Source organism: Gordionus sp. m RMFG-2023, chromosome 1 (assembly GCF_954871325.1).
Source record: "Gordionus sp. m RMFG-2023 chromosome 1, tfGorSpeb1-WG-v2, whole genome shotgun sequence".
Lineage (NCBI taxonomy): Eukaryota > Metazoa > Nematomorpha > Gordioida > Chordodea > Parachordodidae > Gordionus > Gordionus sp. m RMFG-2023.
Window position 1 is genome coordinate 70,388,800 of NC_088775.1, and position 13,499 is coordinate 70,402,298.

Below are 13,499 nucleotides of genomic sequence, written 5' to 3' on the forward strand. Positions count from 1 at the left end.
AATATATTCCTTTAAAATAAGTATATTTTAATTAATTTGTATCATTTACATGATTTAAAAAAAAACATTATAGTAATATCTTATAATATATGAACTTATATAACTTTAAATATTAATAAACGCCCTAGCCTAGATGCTAAAATTATGTAAAAATATATTAAAGATAGCGTATAATGCTTATTTATTTATAAGCAAACAGTTTATTGTACGTCCTAAATGAGATCAAATCAAATTTCAATAACTAGAGAAGCATCATTGTGCCGAAGTAAGAAAGATACAATTAAAGATGTAAGATGCAATAAAACATTCTTCACAAGTCGTAAATTTTTTTTTAAAGTCATAAAATTTGTTGAATTGAATTGTGTTAACAAATCGTGTTGTATACCATGCATAACTTTTTAAATATAACACAAACAATGACTATGAATGAGGTGATAAAAAAACAATAATTGTCTTAATCAAATTGACCTCCTCTCTTTGGCATTCAATATTATGGTATATAAACATTTTTAAAAATGATCTTCAAAAATTTTTAAAAAACAGGCAATAAATAATTTTTTTTAATAAGAATATAACGATTTTTTATGTATAGGATCGGATCGATATGATTATCTGTATTTTTAATAATATCGCAGCTGATATCGTTAAATTGACCGATATGATCTGATATATCAAAAATGGTAGTTAATTATTAATAATCATGATAATATCTAGGGCTGACGATCCGATATTTGCATAAACCGATCAGATAACTGTTATCGATCCGATATTTAGATTGATTTTTATTTACCATCTAAATTTACAATAATGACCTAAAATATCAATATTTTTTAGTAAATAAACTACCTGTAAGCTATGAAATCAAACACTTTCAAATTTTCGGTTTCTCATGGCCAAGGCGATACTTGGTGCATAATCATAAATGATTAAGTGTTTTTTAATTCCCCAAAAGTTATTCATATCATCTTATCAATGTGGCTAATGTTTATAACTGATTGTCATTTATTAAATATTTTTAAATCATTTTCTTGTTGCAAAAACAAAGAAAAATATTTTAGCTAATTTGATTTTTTTAAATATTACAATCACAAATAAATTGAATTTTGGTTCATTTTTCTATATTAGAATTATGTATATAAAAAAATAATTATATAATAATCATAAAACAACCAAAAACAATTATAATAATACCGGATCGGTTTTTTGAAAATACCGGCGCGATCCGTATTTAATATCGGCACACCCCTAATAGTATTGAATGATGGAAATTTAAAAATAATTTCTAACTATTCTTTTTAAAACAGACTAGCCATTTTTCTTCGTAGGGGAGATCGGGGTTATATTGTCCATAAAAATTTGAACGGCTATGAAAAAGAGATAAAGCAAATTTTCCAAATGTTTAAATGTAGTTTAATTCTTTACATATCATATATCTCTACGGTAGAAATTACTATCTAAGAAAAATATTTTTTCGTTTTTTATTAATATGAAATTTTAAAAATGAAAATTTGAGAATTATGGTGTACCTATTACCCTTTCGCGTTGCATGTCATATCGCTTTTTTATTTATATATTTTTTAAAAAAATTTATATAAAAATGTTAATCCTAAGTAAATAAATGAAGTTATCAAATATGCAATATCACCAGGACGAAATTGTTGTCACTTTAAATTGTCATAATTTACAAAAAAAGTTAAACATCTTCATATTGTCATTCGTGCCCCAAAACAAACTCCTGGCTTCCATTGTTTTTATAAATTTAGTTAAATTTTTTTATTCAAAATAGCAAATAAATGGCTAATACGCACACACCCCATCAAAACCTGTCCCATGTCTTCAAATTTAATTAAAATTTAATTTCAAGATATTAAATTACAGTAAATGTTGTTAATATTTTTATACTTGATAAAATTGAGATTATTTTTTAGTAAAAATTAAAAAAGACGTGTTAAAATCTAAATTTGCATTTAAAACTTTTCATGAGCATATTTATGCGAAAATATTTTAGAACCATTAAAGCCTCTTATTAAAATATATTTATGGTTTAAATTTCGAATATCAAGGTTTATTATTCGTTATAAAATTAATTGAGAATAAAGTATCTGCGGGATAACAATATCTCCTGTTTCTCCTAATATTTATTTTGTTGGAATTATTCTATTCCCTATCCTATAGATACTCATCTCATAATGTTATAAAATCGACCGAAAAATTGGGATCAGCCTTTTAAAAACCGTATCGGTATGGTACACCTCTAAAAAAAATATGGTGAATCGTTTAAAATTTAAGGTAATCAGTTTTAAAATAATAATTATGAAGAAGAATTAATTGAATATTCAATTTACAATTATGCCATGACATTAATAATAAAAGGTAAGAATTAAAAAAAAAATTATACAAGTATATTTTTTAATATAATGAAGGGGAAAACGACCTCATAAATTTTATTTATAATATAATGACAAAAAGAAATAAACATCATATTAAAAATAATTATATGAAAAATTTGATGACACAAAAAAAATATATAAAATGAAATTGAAGTGTAGTATAATAGGTATTTTAAAAAAGTTTGAAAGTAATAATCCATAAATCCATTTCTTTATCTACTAGTTGTATATGTATTGTCTATGTAAATTTGTGACTTATTTGTTATTAAACCAGAATATTATAAGATGAATGTTGCGAATATATTTTCATTATCATTATAAAATAAACGTTGGAAGTTAATCATAAAATCTAATGAAGTTTTAGGGGATTCGGGAATTTGCTATAAAATCTGAAAAAGGTTTTTAATATATGCCAACCGAAAAAGAGAATTGACATAAATATGAGCTTAGAAACGTATAAAAAAATATTTTTAAGAAATTGATATCATTTATTCATAATATGCTTTTTAAATAACTTCTTGAACTTTTTATCAAAATAATACTCATATAGGTAGTTATCCATAAAGGCTAGTCTCAATTAATAGTCGCAATTGAGGCAACTTAGGTCATTATATGGCAGAGTTGTAAAAATATAAATTTTGTATCTCTGTCTTATTTAGATACATTTTTATTTTAATTTTTTTATTATATAGAGTAAATATAAATTTTAAATATAAATTTCCTTCTATTTTTTTACACTTTATTCTTTTTAACACAATATGCAATAATTAAGTAAATAGAAACAATCGAAAAATAATATGTTAATATGAAATTAACAAATATAAGTTGTACAAAATATATTAAATGAATTCTTATCCATTAACAGTGAATAGGAAACGTAGTAAGATCAAATTATGTTAATTGCTATTCTTTGTCTCAGGTAAAAGCCTTGATTTGAACTTTTGGTTTTAGCTGTAATGCGATGTCCTAGATACTTGAAGAAGGCTAGAGCGTAAGTGCCAACAGCTGTTAGCGTTGTAGCAATTATTGGTATTAATAAATGGTTGGAAGGTGCTGTGTCGATATTAAATATCGGATAAGAGCCAAAGAAAGAAATTTTCATTATTTATACTTTAAGAAAGAATCTTTCATTTTTTTAAGATGGCATCTGAGTTATGAATTTTTTTTACAAAAATAGAGAATTTTCAGGGGATATAGAATAGAGGTCTGCAAAGGGGGGTGGGGGAATTTAGCTAAAAATCCCGCCCACTCATTGTTTTGAAATTTTTTAACCCACCCCCTACTCATATTTTTCTTAAAAATTATAGCCGTCCGCCCATTTATCTATAAATTTTGTTTAACCCACCCGCCTAATGTTTAAAAATTATTTTAATGGCTAGTTTGGCCATTTATTTATTTAATTTATTATTTTATATTATGAAATAAAACTATTATTTTAAACAAATTGAAATCTGTTCTGCTCATTTAGCCTGAAAAATATTAAAAATTCACTGGCCCAAGGCCATCCATTATTTAAATTTTTTAACCCCGTCACCCACCCATTGTTGAAAATATTCATAAAACTCGCCCATTGCAGACCTCTAATATAGATAGCCCACATAGTAGAATTTTATTGCAAGAAAATCTAGGGGCTCTCATTAAATAATTTTGATATTCAAACAGGGCCGTAGCCTCGAGAAAGGGGGGGCAGGCCCCCTCAAAAAAATTTTTGGCCCCCAAACTTGACCCTCAGAAAAAAATATTGGCCCACATAAATTTTTGCGGCCCCCCAAATTTAAAAAAATTTTGTAATTGATTATTAAAAACATATCTAGTTTGTAAATTTCTTCCTATCCTGTTTTATTTTTATCCAATAATAAATCATCATGCATATGTTATCATTTTCTTGTGTTTGTGTATAACATTATATAGGCGCTTAATTAAAACGTTTAAATTGTACTTATTTCAATGATAATTATTTTATTTATTATGGTTCAATCACAATATTATTATCTTTTGAAGGTCTCTGATATAGATCTGGGTGCAAATCATAAAAAACCGGGATTTTCTGAAGCTAATCAAGTGGTTACTCAAGGCTTTATATATATATATATATATCAAATATAAGGAAACAGATTGCTACCGATCCGTAAATATTTATTAAAATAAAAAAGGTTCTTATTAAATTTTTATAGAATTTGGTAATTATTGTGCAGTGTTGCTAAACAGCTCGATTTGGGACGATTTTTAAAAATGGCCCGATTAAGATCTTATACAAAATAATATTATCTAAGCCCGATATAACCAGTTATTTAAAACAGCGGTGAATATTTTAGCATTATAAAGAAAATACTGAGATAACAACAATTTTGATAAGCCAACAAATTAACCGTAATCTTTAGGATCTTAAATCAAGATTTCATGATATTTCTTAACATAAGAAGCTTCCTTTCCCTGGGACTGGTTCAACAAATATTACGGATGCTGCAAATGTAGAAAACATAATTTATTCATTCTGGACTATTTATAGCAATGTTTTCATACACCATCCAAAAAGATCCTGAATTAAATAAAATTACGAAATTTATATACAAAAATACGCGATATATACATCACCCAGATTCAAAATGAAGTAATATCTATCATGGTAGATATGGTGCTTGATTATATTTCAGATAAATATGATAAAAGTGAGATGCCTTTTATTTTGTCTTAAGGCTGATGTGACAAAAGATGCATCAGGTTTTGAAAACCTGAGTATAATTATCTATATTTTTTCAGGAGAAGTCCTAGAAAATTTAATAGGGATTATTAATTTACAGTGTCTTTCTGCTGAAAGCATTACTAATTGCATTTTAAAGCAACTTAATGAGTTAAATTTTAATTCAACGAATATGATAAACCAGGCATATGATGGTGCACTTATGTCTGCCCGAAATGGAAGAGTGCAAACCCTACTTCAAAAAAAAATTAATAAAAAAGTTCCTTTTATACATTGCTACAACCACATGTTGCATCTTGTGGTTCAAAATTAGTATATAATATTGTTATCATTTCTAATTTTTTTAATTTATTCAATGCATTGCATTATTTTTTAGGCGGTTTAACGTATCCTGTAAATATGTAGGCCATACTTAAGAGACTTTTAGACCAGAGGTGGACTGGCCATTTATAAATATCTCACAACATTTATGTTAATTTTGAGGCTATTAATGAAGTATTAGTTTACTTTTCTAATAGAACTTTTAATTCAGATGTTAGCACTCATGATTCTGCCAAAGTCTCTGGTCTTTTATCTCAATATGTTAATATAAATTACATTATATTAGCCATTATAATTTATGATATAATTATTAACAATAGATCCACTATGTATCTACAGTCAGTAAGTACTTATCAAGTGGATGTAAAAATTAAGATTCCCCTATCAATATATTTAAATATAAGAGGCAATAATTCTATTGATTTGATTAGAATAAAGGCTTAAAAACTTTTAACAACATTTAATCTCACTCCCCGCAAATCATCAAGCATACGTAAAACGCCTATAAATTTCCAAGATTTTTTAGTCCAAACCAAATTACAATTTGATTGCGAAAAAGACTCCAATTGAAGTTCTTTAAAATAGAATTAGTATGAAATTATTGATTACTTTGTTGATAATTTTTTAGATAGATTTACACAAGATGATTATAATCATCTATCAAGTTTTAATGCATTGTTTCCCTTTGATAGTGATTATTTTATATCGTACAAAATGGCCCGATTAGAATAATTATTAAACTTAAATATGGAAACTTTACATCATGAAATGAAAATTGGCTAATAGATTATTAGCTGCAGAAGTTAAGGAAACACATAATTTTGAAAATATCCTAAATATTATGTATACAAAAATATCATCATGCATTTAAAGAATTGTATAAATGCTACTCAGCATTGGGGTAACAACGGCTTCTTGAGTGGCTTCTTTCTCTATAATAAAGAGAGTTCTATCGAGCACTATCAAAGTAAGCAAAATTTTATATTGATGGCTTATGAAAAAAAAATTAACATTTATGTTAAAATTTAAAAATAAAAATCGTCGTATTATATTATAGTATTATTTTTGTATGTTCATATTATAGTATTATTTTGTATTCATATAACATTAATAATTTTTTAATAAAAATAGCAAAAAATTTATGATTTTTAAAAAATAGTGCCCCCCCCCTAAGTAAGCAGCTGGCCCCCCTAACAGAAAATTCCTGGCTACGGCCCTGGATTCAAACCAACATATATACTGTTCAAAATAAAATGCATACATTATATATAATTTTGTAATATCTATTATAATATAATTTGTTTTAATATTAAAATAAATTTAAATAATATTTCATATTTTTGCATAGATAAGGGTTTTTTAAAATAATATTTGGTTTAAAGATGGATGATAAAAGAATCAATAAAAATATCGGATCGGTTTTAAATGAATATTGGAAAAATCGGATCGGGGATCGGTAAAAAATATATACTAATTAGAAGAAACAATAAATATGAAATCAGCAAATTTTCAAACTTAATTGGACTGGCTTCAAATGCCATTTTAAAGAAAAATGAATTTCACACAGCAATTAGTATCAACTTTCAAAACGATACTAATCCCCCCAAAAAATTGAAAGATTTGATATTATTTTTTTCACAACGCATAAGAAGATATGGATATAAATTGTTACACCCATAAAACTTTGACTGTTTATTCTAAAAATGAGTGTTATTATATTTAAAGATTATCCTAATTTTTAGGTTATGAATCTAGTTTTCAGGCCATGTATCAGAATCTAGATAAATTATAAACAATGTATCTGTATCTAGATACATAAAAAGTATTTTTTTTAAAAAATATATACATATTAACTTCTATATTAGGCTTCTTTGAACCACTAACCGCGACCAAGATGGTATTAGGAAAAATGGTCATGCCGGGAATCGAACCAGAACCCTAGTGGTCCTCATTCTATATGGTTATATCTAACTTTCTTAATCAAAGCTACAATTCAAAAAAATTAGTATAACCAAATTTTTTTAAAAAACATTACTTCATCAATCAGTCTGATAAATTTGAAAAACTTAGGATACTCAATCGACCTCTATCACTAGTCATTTATAAGTTGGCCTTATAAACCTAACTTTAAAAGTCTGGTCCGAATTTTTTATATAGACCCGAGCCCGTTCCGATATTTTTCATCGAAAAAATAGAATTAAACACATTTTTATAAAGTAAAATAAAATAAAAAATCACAAATTGATTTGTCCTAATTCCAGAGAAATTCTAATTATCGTTAACAAAAGACGAGAACAACATTTATTTGTTCCATATTATTTTTTAGAATTTTTCTAAGCCTGAACCCGGCCCAGTTTTGGTATTTATTTTTTAAACCTGAGCCCGTCCCGGTTTTTCATTATTTTTTTCGGCCCAAACCTGTCCATTTTCACTTTAATTTTCAGACCCAAACTTTGAGTTAATTTGCAAGGCTCTCATTCATTCTCATTTCTAAAGGATGCCTTTTTTCAGGTGGATGTATATTTTTAATATTTTGGGTGAGTATCAAAAAAATCTTTGTTTATTGCTGGAAAACAATTAGTGTGCTGTGGTAATACCGATAGAGTTAAAATGTATCTGATATTGATATCTTTATAAAAATGTATCTAGATAATATATAGAATATTTATGTAAGGTTTTTAGCCCACATTTTAAAAAATTTAACCCGCCCGCCCAACACCCATAATAATTTTTAAAAAAAATACCGCCCGACCTTTAGCATAAAATATTTTACCCGCCCGCCCATTATTTATTAAAAAAATTTAACACAGGCCGCCCATATAAAATTTAAATGAGCTCATTCTTTCAATTTTTTAAAGCATCTATAAAAAAAAATATTTAGTTTCAGCGCTACATCCCTATAAGTTTAAAAAAAAAATTCAATTTGAATTACGGATAAAGAATTTATTTGATCTAATAACATATTTATGTAATATACAAAACTAATATTTATTGATACTGAAAACCTTTCAACAATGCTAATTCCTCGTTCAGAAGAAGCACTGATTTCTGGAATTGTCAATATTTTTTTAGCTAATCTTGATAGCTTTGATAAATCATTTTCTTGTCGTTTCCATCAAAGTATAGTAAGAGATCCGTTTGAAGTATACAAGTGAGATATTTAAAAAAAAGTGAAACCATTAAAATAAACAAAAAAAAAGTAAAATTAATTGTTTGTAAATTTAAACTAAACTAAGTAGCCTAAAATCATGCTAAATTATACAAAAACTTGTTATTTTAATATTTAAATATTATTTTATATCATTAGGTAATGCTCTCCTCTGTAAAAGCCACATCTTCCCATCTGTAGTTATTTAATCTTGACGTTGATGCTATCTATTTCAAACATTGTTTAATTTAATAATCTTTAATTTAATTCTCTTTGCTTTTTAGGGAAATGGGTAAAATCAGATATTTATCCACGATATTATATTAATCCATGCAAATCAAATCGAACATGTTTTTGATATATTTTTTACCAAATTATTCTTTCGACGAAAACATCCTCAGTTATCGGTACTTTGATACAGGGATCCAAACCGAAACGAATATCGGTTCGGTTCAGGTTCGGATAAAAATAACGGTTCAAGGTTCAGGTTCAGTTCGCAAAAAATAAAAATATCGGTTCGGTTCGAACCTCTAAAAACCGGTTTCAACACTTTTGTATTCAAACCTACTTTAGGATTATGTATAAGAAAAAAAAATTTTTTATTTCATAATTACAAACCTTCATTTTTATTAATTGCACATTATAAAATAATATTTAATTTATAAATATAACAAATAAATATATCAATGAATAATTTTAATATGAACAAATTTTTTTATTAAGCCGAACAATTAATATATTTTCAAAATTCGTATCACTCAAATTACATCTATAAGGAGATAATATAAATATTGTTGAAAAACATCTTTCCACAGTAACTTGGGTAGCTGGCATTGCCAGTATGATATCACATTTGATGTGTCATTTATAATACTATATGTAAATAATTTATATATTAGATTTAATTTTTTTCTAGGCATTATAATTTATAAGCTTAAAATATTTAAAAAATGTTGTAAAATGGCAATATACTAAAGTTTATAAAAATTATGACTGACGTTTATCAATCAAATGTGATTGATAATAATTTTTAAAACAATTTGAATATAATTAAAATTTTTGCAATATACTACTAGTAATAACTTACACATTATTTTATAAGCATAAAATTATGAGACTCGAACCGGTTCAGAGGCATTTTAGCGGTTCGGCTAGAAATTTTTTAGAGGTTAGGTTCGGTTTAGGTTTGATAAAAATACCGATTTTTAGCGGTTTAACGGTTCGGTTCAGGTTTGGTTTGGATCCCTGCTTTGATATTAAAAATGTTGAAATTCCAGGGAGCATATTTTTTTTAATATTTACTTAAATAATTTTAAATAACAAATAAAAGTTGTAAATTTTTTAACCCGCTCCCCCATAGTTAAATATTTTTCTTAACCAGCCTGTCGTTTTTTTTAAAATTATACCCGCTCGCTCACTTAGATGGATGGGTGGGCGGACGGGCTAAAAACCCGCCAAATGCAGACCTCTAATACACAAATTAATTGACCATTAATTAACCAATTTCTCATTTTTAGTTTTACAAACTTGTGACAATAAAATTGAATATTCAAAATATTTAGTAATATTGATAATATTATTTTTGTTAAAGAAATATGTTTTCATGATCGATGTTTTATTATTTAAATAGGTAGAAGCATCATTTTAAATTTAGTGAATGAGATGAAAACAGACAATACACAAATAAGTGTTATCTATGTTATTTAATTTTAACTGGTCATGACTTTCTTATAATGATCGTTTTATTTTTAAACTTTTTTATAAAATATTTATAACTGGGTTAAAAAAATGTATATTACTATTTTATTTTTTAGTTGCATTCTTCTTGCTAAAATATAATTCTTGCCATTATTATAAGGAACAAGAGTCATTTTTTGCTATTATTTTTTTCTCGCGGAAAAAAAAAAGGTTTAATAAAGACATATAAATTTGTTATGGATTTGTAATATTACATTATATTATATAAATTTTAATTTTGAATTTGGTCCCGCTAATTCTATTAATCATATATACAACTAAACTAAATGGACCATAAATTAGATATTAATGTAACTCTCAGTGGCGTATCTAGGATTTTACTTCGATGGGGGATTTGAGAAGGGGGGGGGGGGTAGATTACACAAATATACAGTATTTATAATTTTAAGATAACAGAAAATAACAAATGCTTTTTATATTAAAATGATTCTAAAAAAGAAAATTATATATTACCTTATTAGATTTCCATAAATTTTATTTTCATAACTATTACATTTCAAAATAAAATTTCATTTAGACAGGATGTGATAAAGCCTTAATTAATAAACCTTATAGAGACATATATGCCTTACATATTAAGAGTAAAATCAATAAATTTTATTAATGATAATTAAATTTTAGTTATTAGGAATCAAAATGAACGCCACTAACCATTCGTGAATCAAATTGATCTACTATTTTAAAAAAATCAAATAAGTTAACGGTTCGTATCTTCTGTTTTCATGTTTAATATTGCTATCTATTGTTTTATGTGCTTATAATATTTTTTAAAGTTGCACTTTTATTAAATAATGTATGGTTATCCAGTTCTTTGGAATAAAAAAACCCAATCTCATAAAGATGGGATTCCATAGGGCAAAAAAATCTGAAATATTGATGAATAGTCGTGAAACTATTTATGGTATGTATATATTCTAAAATACTCATTTTTTTCATGAAAAAGAAGTTGGAAAGGGTTACCAACTCAACTAAATTTGATATGTTTGAAAAATAGATGGAAAATAGGCATTCATGTACCAGTAATATAATATCCGATTGGAATTAATTGCTCAGTTAAAATCATTTTATTAATACAGTTTCATTCAATAGGTTTCTCACTTTATGAGGTAAATTTTTAATCTTAAAAAAATCTTTATCTGATTCTGTCATTTTTATGGCAATGAAAAAGCCGCAGAAAACAGACTATATTAAAAGGGTTAATTAACGGAAAAAAGGTTTAGGCAACATGTGTCTTGCTGTTTTATTGAAAAAGCTCTCATTGATTTAACGAATGTAAGTTTCCACAAGCGGTTTTCAACAAGAAAATGTGTCAAGCCCTCATACATAAAAATCGATCAAAATTTCATCGGGCAAAGATTTGGGTTTACTGAAATGGCCTTTATCAACCATGATTTTAAAAATCTGAGGCATACAAAAAAAAATGGGCAATAATTCTAAAAAATATTAGAACTCTGCCTAAAAGAATTAAAACCGTTATGACATTAAAGGTGACGTAATTAAGTCTTAAAACTTACATGGGAACAATTTTGATTTCTCGAGCGTTAATGCAGCATAATTTGATTTTAATACTACTCTTTTAATACTTCATATCTCGTATTATTTTTTTATCAATATCAACAACTTAACATCCTTGAATAGTTCATTATATTATAATTATTAAATATTTTAATGTGATAAATTTTGCTTTCAAAAATTATCTAAGGATTTTTTTAGTTCGGTGTACCATTGGAAACCAAGTATGTTTAATATAAAGTACTGTAATTCGCCATAGATAGTCATTTCATAACATAGTGAACCATTATAAAACGACTGTTTTCATCATTTTCTCGCTTATAAAACATTAGAGGCCATATTTAATATATTAAAATTTTGAAAATAACTCGAATTAATTGACTCCTAATAGTATTAATTTCTAGCTTCAAATAATTGGCGATGATATTTAATATTAAAATCGTGTTTGAAAGTGGAATTGAGTCAAAGATAGGAATTTTCGACAAAAATATCTCAGACCCAAGGACAATTTGTAAAAAAAAATCAAACGCTTATAAAAAGGTATATATTTTTAAAATTATCCCCTCTTATAAGCATTTAAACAAATTTCTAAAATTGGGGGATTTTTGTCCAGTGTCTTTTTATGGCTATTTTTGTTCAGTGTCTTTTGGTGAGGGGTAATTTTGTCCTGATCTTTTTGTCTGAGGTAATTTTATCCGGGTCTTTTTGTCTAGAACATTACTATCCGTAATTCAAATGGCCATTCAATCAACCATTAGAGACATCAGAATTATAAAAATAGCAAAGTTTTTGGATCCTTAATAGAGGACATCTAAAGAAAACTGATTTAATGGAGAGGATATTATTAATAATAGTTCTTAAAATCGAAATGTCAATTCTTCAAAAATATTTTATCGAATTTCTATAATTGAACAAGTTTCCATATTAATTAATTGATGAAGATTAATTTAATAGTATTCCTTATATAAGGTTTTAAAAAAACTCATTTGAAATGTTGCTGCAACATGCTATTTCATATAACCTAAGAGAAGAAAACCATCTTTGACAACATTACAAAAAGAAAATATTAAATTGCGATTTTAAATACGTAAATTAGACAAAAGAGCAATGGGGAACGCAATCAGCGATGAATCAAAATTTTATATAGATTTTGGGACATACGATCTAAGTATTGATATCATCAATTCATTTATTAGGACATGAAGCAAATCACTCTTTTCAGAAAAATGGATATCTTTATCATACCGCGAAATTTTCAAAAACATTCAAATAATCATATCAATAGGTTATCATGCAGCAGATCTCAATCCTCTTGAAAATATCTGAGGTATATTCCGAAAGTTTACAATTCAGCGACTTAGAACAAAGGATCCTTTGAAGAATAAATAAATTGAGTTTATATGGAAATCGATCTCTCATAATGTAAGATAGAATCTACCACAACGATTAGCCGCAACTATAGAAGCAAATACAGATATAACAGTTTTATATAGCTAACGAAAATAATGATATTTTGTAGGGCTGACCCATTCTCAATTTTTTCACCGATCAGATATTAATTTTCGTGACCAATACGATATTGATAAATACATTGATTTTTTTGTCGTTATTTTATAATAGTTAATAACCGTCAAGAATAACGGGGTTGAGGAGTAATTAGTTTGTGTAT

The 13,499-nt window shown here is 26.3% G+C and overlaps 1 protein-coding gene across 1 annotated transcript in view; it reads right to left on the bottom strand.

Annotated features, from left to right (window-relative positions):
• LOC135929328 (uncharacterized) overlaps positions 1-13,499 on the bottom strand; it is an 85,061-nt gene that overhangs the window by 66,832 nt on the left and 4,730 nt on the right. The window lies entirely within an intron of this gene.